We start from the raw sequence: 9,123 nt of genomic DNA, 5'->3' as shown, positions 1-9,123 counted from the left end.
ACATTTTGTTGTTTTTTTCTGACTGGTAACTTTATAATAGAATATATGTATATATATTTCCAAATATAAATTAAGGTTATTTAAAAAGATAACGAAAAGAGGTAAATTAAAACATTTTGTTTTAAGCTAATTAAAATATTTTCGTATATCAACACATCTTTCTTATAAAATTATGAAATAAAACACCATGATAAAATATAATTCTTTTATTTTAGTAAAAACATTAGATATGTGAGCAAAATTCATACTGAACGATGGGTAGTGTGTACGGTTATCTATCAGGTAACATGAAAAGAAGAAAAATTTCTATATATGTATATTAAATGCTTGTACATTGCATCGTAAAGTAATTAAACATCTCGGCCACCTGGGTCGAGTGACTTCAGCTCTAATTGTATACAAATTCAAACATTCATAAGTGAATATAAATAACAAAAAATTAATAATGTAATGAATGTTTCTAAACTGCAATCTGAGAAGAGGCACCCCGTTGTACCGTGAAGAATAAATCTACAAGCAGTGGTGGTGACCTGGTGACATACACGACACCACAGGGAGTTTGTTCCTTTTTAATTACAAAAACGAAATATTCTAAAAATGAAAAATTATTATTATTATTATCAAATGTAAATATTGTTTTAACTTACCTTTAGTATACCGTATTTATTGATAATTAGATTAGCAACTAAATTAAGCAATTTTAAAAACGAAAGAAATAATTAATTAACACACATAGTCGCTTGAGCAAACATCCTCCTTCAGCACTCATGATGAAATAAAAAATCTAGCGATAACCAACTCTTGTCAAGCAGAAAAAATGCAATATAAAGATATAGTACACGGTCATAAACCTGGCTATGCGATCTTTTTCTAATAGCCTTGTGTAATAATGTAAGAATAAGGATATATATATCTCATAAAATATAGTACCTAATGTAATGCTAGTATATAGATATCTTCCAACATTTACTGTAAGGTTTCTTATATTTTTTAAGAATAAGTATAAACCGCTTCTATATAGTTAGAATTATAGCAATTGTAAATAAACCGTAATTGTATCGGTAGAATGAATTATTTCGTTGAGTAAATATCCTGGTTGGTTTATGAATAAAATGCAGATAATAAGAGATGAACGGTCGTTGCAGTTATTGAATCTAGAATTTTATTTCCAAAGGCTCTGTTGCAGGGAAAATTCATTTTTTCTTCATCCTTGCGACATCTAGACAATAAAAACAATAACTGCAAATTACACACACTTTTACAGAAAAATTAATTTTTCACTATTCTAGCGACATTTCGTTTGATAAAATTCAAGCAATAGCTTTAAGCGGGAAATTCAAATTTTACAAAATTAAGACAACAGTTCGTATCAGGGGTCGGCAACCGTTTTCGGACGGAGGGTATTTTTAAAATAAAACTTTTTATGCGGGTCGCACATATAAATGTAATAAATAAATTTAGAAAAAAATTATTTTTTATCGACATGCTATAATAACAATGTCAGAGAACAAAAATTTTACAATTCTTAAAAGGGAAAAAAAAANATAAAATTTTTCAAAACTATCCAGACCCCACCTAAATTTATATTATTACTAGCTTTACCCCGCGGCTTCGCTCGCAGAAATTAATATTTTTTCTCCATAAAACCTTTTAATTCCTAAAAACTTAAAAAGGTACTGAGATTCGTGGCGTAGTGGTGTATATTATACTTTGGGTAATCTTTAACTTGGTAATGCATCTTACTTTTTAACACAGCATCTGTAAATGGATTGAGTAGTCTAGGGGTGCTAATATGCAGAAATCAGTAGGTGAATCGAGTAGTTTACTGATTCCACTAAAGTTGTTGTTACATACCTTTAAACTGAATTGAGCTGTTTACTGGTGGTGTTGTCAGCCTGAAGCCAAACTTTACTCATCGTGTATACATTTTGTCTTGTGTATACAACGCACCAAACGTTTTTTTGTGACCCTGTTTTTATTAAGATCCCTTTCCACCTCAAAATATGTACATATGCGTCAGTTGTAGTAACATTTCTATTGTTTGTTATTTTTTCTTAAGCAGTATTTTTCTTTATATAAATGGTCATTTGTACGTACTCATCCAATAAAAAATCTTTTGTACTAATTTTTAATGTTTATTACTCTTATTCTTTCACAGTACCTGGGTAAAGTTACAATTTGACATATAAGAAGCCAACCATCTTCTTCTTAAAAATAGGCTGTTATATGACAAATTCTAACTTCATCATTTAACAAAACTGAAAAACCTAAAACAAAACTGAATCCCATTTTAATTTCCCGCCTTTTTCTTCTAATGTTAACCCATCGTAATAGATGGCGCAGAAGCTCGAGTTATATAGATTCTATGAGCAATCTATTTGTTGTGATTTCTGGGTTGAGATCTCCAAAGAACACAGTCGAATCGTGGAAAATAATTGTTTAATGAAAAACGTAGACACAAAAAATACTTTTTTGTATCTCAGACTCTGCCTATCTTGACAAGCAAGATTATTACAAAACTTTTAGTCGATGGACAAATATTTAACAATAATATCGCAGAATATAAAATTGGAGTACATCTGACAATTTACACTTTTTGAGTATCTATATGTTTATTTTGTTTTTTACGCCTGCCAACTAAATTTTACTTTTATTTTTAGACAACTTTTATTTTGGACAAATTTTGATTAAATTCAATACTCCTCCTTAATCAAATATGAACGATTTAACTTGAATAGAACTTTGCTCAAAGGCTTTGTAGAAATATTTGCAATTTATTTATTGTCTTCAATATGCTCAATACTAACAGTAACTTTGGTATGATGCTTAATAAACTTTCTCAAAATCTCAATATGTTTCTCCCCCTTATTTAATTTACCCTCGTGAGTGTTTTGCAACATATGAATCGCCAATATGTGTGGGATTGGATGGTCCTTTTTCAGGATGCCAAGACTAGTCTCTTCTGCCAACACATCCCTGTCGATCCCTTGATAGGCTGCTCTGTACTCTGCTTCGGCTGTAGACGTCACCACTTTCTGTCTCACAGAGTACCAAATAAATGGACCACCTCTGAAGATCAAACTGCCACTGGTCGATTTCATTGACTCTTTCTTTCCTCCGAAGTCAGCATTTGTGTACACCTTGATCTCCCTTGAAATACCTACCTCATATATAGCTTTCAGATACTGGAAAGCTCGCTTCATCATTTTCCAATAACTTTTCTTCTGATATCAGGTCTCCAAATTGTCGCCAAGTAGAATAAATTACCGACGGCCTCACGGTAAGGTGTCCCAGTTAGTTGATTCAGTCGCCATATCTGGCTCAATAGGGGTTGGAGCTGGGTTGTACTTTTCCATTTCCTTTCGCTTCATAATCATCTGCTTGTTCGATTGACTCACAAAGATTCCTTTGGAGTCGATTTTCAGCTCCATGCCGAGGTATGTAAACTGGTTCTGGAAAGTCTTGCTGTGAGTTATCTCGAACTTCTTGCCAATCAACTTTAACATTCACATTCGTATATCTTCAATTCCAAACCATAATTAAGCTGGACTTTTGTCTTTCAAAGTACTTGTTCCGGTTTGATTAATTGTGAAAACCGCATATGAAACTACCTTCGCCCAGAGACTTATACTCAAGTTGGCTGCTGTTACGATGAGCGTGCAGCTTCAATGATGGTTCTCATCTCTCGTTTTATTTTTTCATTCTGTTGTGGCGTGTGTGGATTTGTAAATGTGTGAAAAATATCCAAGTCGGTCAGAAACTTGTTCGTGACTGCGTTTCTAATCTCCTTGCCATTGTCAAAGCGTAGACATTTCATTTTCCTTCCAAGTTGATTTTCCGCCATGTTCACAAACAACTTCAGCTTGTCTGGGGCCTCGTTCCTTGTCTTCATGAAGTAAACCGTTCTGAAGTGCGAAAAATCATCTTTAAATATTAAGAAGTACTTGTAAAGGTTCTCTCATCTCGCCCATGTCCACATGTACAAGATACAGGGGATGCTTGGCTGTCTTCTCATTTAAGGGGTTAGATTTGCAGTGCTGCTTGCCATAAGAACAACCTTCACATACATAATCATTCCAGTCGTCGACGAACTTTATGCCTCTTCTTTTCAGAACGTCTCTCACATACTAAATTTCACTTTTACTTTTAGACAACTTTTATTTTGGACAAATTTTGATTAAACTCAACACTATTAAAAAGTGGGAACAACCGTTTAAACTAATTATAATATTTATTAACTCTTACTGGTACAAAATCGCAACCAAACAATTAAGAAATATTTTTAGGACCACAGCTGTGGCGTGATATAAATTATGCTATATCTTTTTTCACTCTTCGCTGCTTGCTTTTTGATTGCTACCAACTGCTCACGCCGGCACACTTGCGCCTCGTATGTACGTCTTCTTGGGTCGGTCCATGCTCGAGCCTCACTGCTGTGGATTTGGTGTTTCAGGTACATCGTCTTGGGCTAAGGTAGTGACGTCGGTTTTTGCTTCATAAGCGGGTTTAAGTGTTTCTGTAGACTTCTTTTCACCATTGACATTCATTTTGAACACTCTGATATTGACTCGTTTTATCACTTGATAAGGTACGGAGTACGGTGGTTTGAGTGGTTTTTGTTTACTCTATCAACTCCTAGGAATACATGTGAACAGCTGTGTAGGTCTTTAAGTATGAAGACTTGAGCTTTCGTATAATGAGCAGTTGGAGTTGGTCTGATGCTTCTCATGTATTTTCTGAATTTTTCGGAATTTGTGGATCTGCTGGCATGTCCTGATTTACGAAAAGTTCTGTAGGAACACGTAGCGTTGTACCGTACAATAGTTCTGCTGGTAAGGCTCTTAAATCGTGTTTAACACACGTGCGAAGTCCCATGAGCACGGTTGGCAGACGCCGAGTCCAAGGAAATTGTGGATGATACTCTCATGTGATTTTAGAGTTCAATGCATGCGCTCTACCATTCCATTGGAAGCTGGATGGAGTTGTTCTAATACTTGAAGCGCAAACTAATCTTGCTATTGAAGTGAAAACGGCTGACTCAAACCTTGATCAGAAGTGATTGATAATGGTGTAACGTAGCACAAATCCAATTCTCAAAAATAGCAGTCGCTACTGTATCTGCAGTCATATCTCTAGCTGGTATGACTTCTGACCAAAGAGAAAATCTGTCTACAATTGTGAGACAATACCTGTATTCATCAACTGTAAGTAATTCAATGAGGTTAATGTGGATATGATTGAACCTGATGCTTGGTAATTCAATATGGTTAGGTTGTGGTATGTCGCTGTACTTTTAGATGCATTTTGTTTTTGTTTGTTCGTTGTCCTGCCGTTTGGATGAGATAAACCGTTAATTGTGTAAAAAGCTGCTTTGCGAAGTTTCTAATAATGAATGGTTTAACAATACCAGAAGAAATATCACAATAAATGAAGACATTTTGTTCAGGATCAACGTTGAGATGATTCAATTTCAATGAAGAGTTAGAATTTTGTAATAGGTTTTGAAGTTCTTCGTCGTCAGCTTGAGCTCGTTGAATCTCTTGTGGACAAAGTACTGTTGGCATGTTGATTTGATTTATCCTTAACGAGGTATCAGCTATAATGTTATCTTCACCTTTTACGTATACTATTTTTGTGTTGAACTGTAATATGAATGAAACTGTCGAAGTTGACGAGATGAGGCTTGCTCGGATTTTCTGTGCAATGCATACATAAGAGGCTTATGATCAGTTTTCGCAATAAATGTGCGATCTTCTAGGAAATGCTGGAAAAACGTTATGGCTGAATGAACTGCGAGGAATTCTCATCATCAATTGAGTTTAGCTTTCTTGAGAACAAGCCTATAAGCTTCCATTGCTGTTCTACGAATTGTTCTAAGACTGCTCCCACTGCTGTGTCAGAAGCATCTGTTCTAAGTTTTAAAGGTGCGTTAGGATCTAGAAAAGACATAAGTGTTGCTTCTGCTACATTTCGTTTAAACATCTTGAATGCTCGGTTTGTTTCTGATATCCATGGAACTTAACGTTTATCAGTTTTCTTTGAATCTTTGATAAACTCATTGAGAGATGCTTGAAGTTTAGCTGCGTCAACCAAGCATTTGCAATAATAATTGATTACACTATTGGTTCATGGTTTTCTGATATACCATCTATATAAACAAAAACAAATTCAAGGCCTCTGAAGACAGTTGAAATGTTTGTGATGAAGTGCGTAACTCGAATGGCATAACAACATATTCATACATACCAAATGGTGTATTGATTGCAGTTTTCTGAATGTCTTGTTCTGCCATGAGAATCTGATGATACGCTCTTACTAAACCCAAAGTTGAGATTACTTTTTTTCCATGAAGACGCTGGAATAAGTCTTGAAGCAGTGGTAGTGGGCATCGATCACTTGCCCATGGACCTCTTGAAGCTCTTAGGATGTGTTGTTCGAGCATAAACTCGATTTCAAGACGAAGTGGTTCTAGCTTTACACCAGTTAGCTTCCTAGGACGTTAAAAAAAATCCACTAGTTTCGATGTAATGAGCAACTGGAAAAGTAGCTTCTGTGCGTGGAGTTGTAGCAGGCTTTGTAATATCAATAAAATCTTTCAATAGGTTAGAATAAGTGTTTTGTTGATTCAGAGTGGAGATGCTGAACGCGAAAGTTTGCGTTACGTCATATTTTACAGTAAGAGTTGGATTAGTATTAATGAGGCATTGCTTATGAAGATGAATTACCAAACCAAAATAACTGAGAAAGTCGGCTCCTATAATGAGCGTTTTTATATCTACNTTTAATACGTGTTAGGAATCTATAAGTATAAATATATAATATACACATATCCATTTTATTAAAATCGTTTTAGACATAATATTCCAATAAAGGAAGTGCATCGTTATCTGGTGGATATTTGTTGCTACTGAAATATTTCATGTGTTGGATTTATTAGGGTATTTAAATTTGTCTAACTGAATTGTCGACGCAGCTTTCATACGTGATACGTACGCAAACCAATTATTAATAGGAACGTTTAAGTTTTTGAAAAGAAATTTATTGAAACTCATATCCATTTTATTAAAATCGTTTTAGACATAATATTCCAATAAAGGAAGTGCATCGTTATCTGGTGGATATTTGTTGCTACTGAAATATTTCATGTGTTGGATTTATTAGGGTATTTAAATTTGTCTAACTGAATTGTCGACGCAGCTTTCATACGTGATACGTACGCAAACCAATTATTAATAGGAACGTTTAAGTTTTTGAAAAGAAATTTATTGAAACTCTATGGCGAGCTGATGAGATCTAAAAAGATCGAAATTGCGATCTGCGTATGGTAGTTTTTATAAAGTTTTGGCCAAAAACTTAAATGATCTTATTAATTGGTTTGGGTGAATGTTGGGTAGACGATTTGGTTAAACAAATTTTAATACACCAGTAAGGTTTTCTATAATAGATGAAATACTTTAATAGGAACAAATATCTACTAGATGTCGATATACTGCCTCAATTTGGATATTACATAAACTTTCTCTACATGAGCTTCTTTGATTTTATTAGTAATTTATTAAGATTGCCTACGAAATCGCGATCCGTGTCTGGTAGCTTCGATAAATTTCTGACCAAGAACTGAAGCATAATACTGGTGGTAAGCCGCAGCGGCTTTGCCTGTACTATATTACAGCTTATAACTCAAAAACTATAATTCTGATGAAAAATCGAAGAACATACGTCATTTCCTTATATCTTCGAATGATACCTCACTCGACTATATTTAAGATTTCTAAATTTTTGTCTCCAACAATTTTGTTGGAATGTGCGTTCGATCAGAAGACGAGCCTAGTATTTACGCGACATGAGCGGTTTAGCAAATGACGGACAAAGGACACATGCTTACGATGGCCTATTAATTAATAGTATAATTAATTAATAGTATGATAATATTCTTAATGACAATAGATGCCATCCGTTAGGTCTAACATCATTGCGAACGCAAAACGGCAAACGACGCTGTACGTATGTTTTCGTAGTTACTACAATTCAATAGGTAGCGTTTACAGATTGGTTGGTTATTTTCGATGTTATAAATAATCATTATAAAATCANATAAATAACGATCAGATATTAATTTTACCTTTGTTAAATCTGGATAAAAGAAAGAAAACTTATCTATTCACACTTTGAAGCTGGCGTGTTTAATTTTTTCTATTTTGACGAAACTATTTTTCTAATACACTTGTAACTGAGGTGTTTAATTTTACACGTTGCTGACACTGATGTAATTATTGCTACTTGAAATTTTCTACTAAGCTGTTTTTAAATATTGGAAGTGAACTGCTTGCTACCTATAAAAGTGATTAATCAGCATTTATCTAGTTATTTACATCGGTAGTTTGGAGAATCTAAATAATTTGAATAAATAGTAGCTATCACTTCAGAGTGTGCACATTATACTTTTACAACTTTTACAATCTGAAATTTTTAAAAATGGCAACTGTAGTGTGTACTCTGCTAATGCAATCATGCAATCTGAAGTTACAATTAAAAAATTGTACTGTTTCTGTAAATATTTGTTTAGGTAAGTTTATTATAATTAATATTTTTTTATTAATTTTAGTGCTTAGTTTATAATAAGTAAATTTTAACTTGAAATTTTGTGATATTTATAATTTTTAACGTGGATAAGTTGATATTATATATAAAATATTCCTATTTTATAGATATGGTGTGAAGGAAATTACTCACAAAGGAGAGAAGCAGGTTTTGGTAAAATTGACCTACACACCGAAAATGGAAACGCTGCAACAAAAGTTTGGCAATTTACCTGTTACTTATTACAGATTACCTATAGAAAATGAGGAGGAACTTAGTCTCCTCAAGGAGGCCTTCTGTGATTTTAGGTTTGGACAAAAGGAAATTGAGGAGAAGATGATCGAACAAGGTAGTAGCAATACACAACTTCAAATCTTACCACCTCCTTTACCTTCAGTACAAGAAGATCCACAAGCTAACTTGGGGAAAGCCTCTTCAGCATCGTCATCGTCATCATCATCATCATCATCATCGGTGACAACAGCGAGACGGCAAGTAGGAAAAAGGAAAGTGGTAAAAGATATGGAAGATAACACCAAAAAA

This window comes from Agrilus planipennis, unplaced genomic scaffold, assembly GCF_000699045.2.
Source record: "Agrilus planipennis isolate EAB-ADULT unplaced genomic scaffold, Apla_2.0 scaffold207, whole genome shotgun sequence".
NCBI classification, from domain to species: domain Eukaryota; kingdom Metazoa; phylum Arthropoda; class Insecta; order Coleoptera; family Buprestidae; genus Agrilus; species Agrilus planipennis.
The sequence above is the reverse complement of the archived record's forward strand: the minus strand, read 5'-3'. Positions refer to the sequence as shown.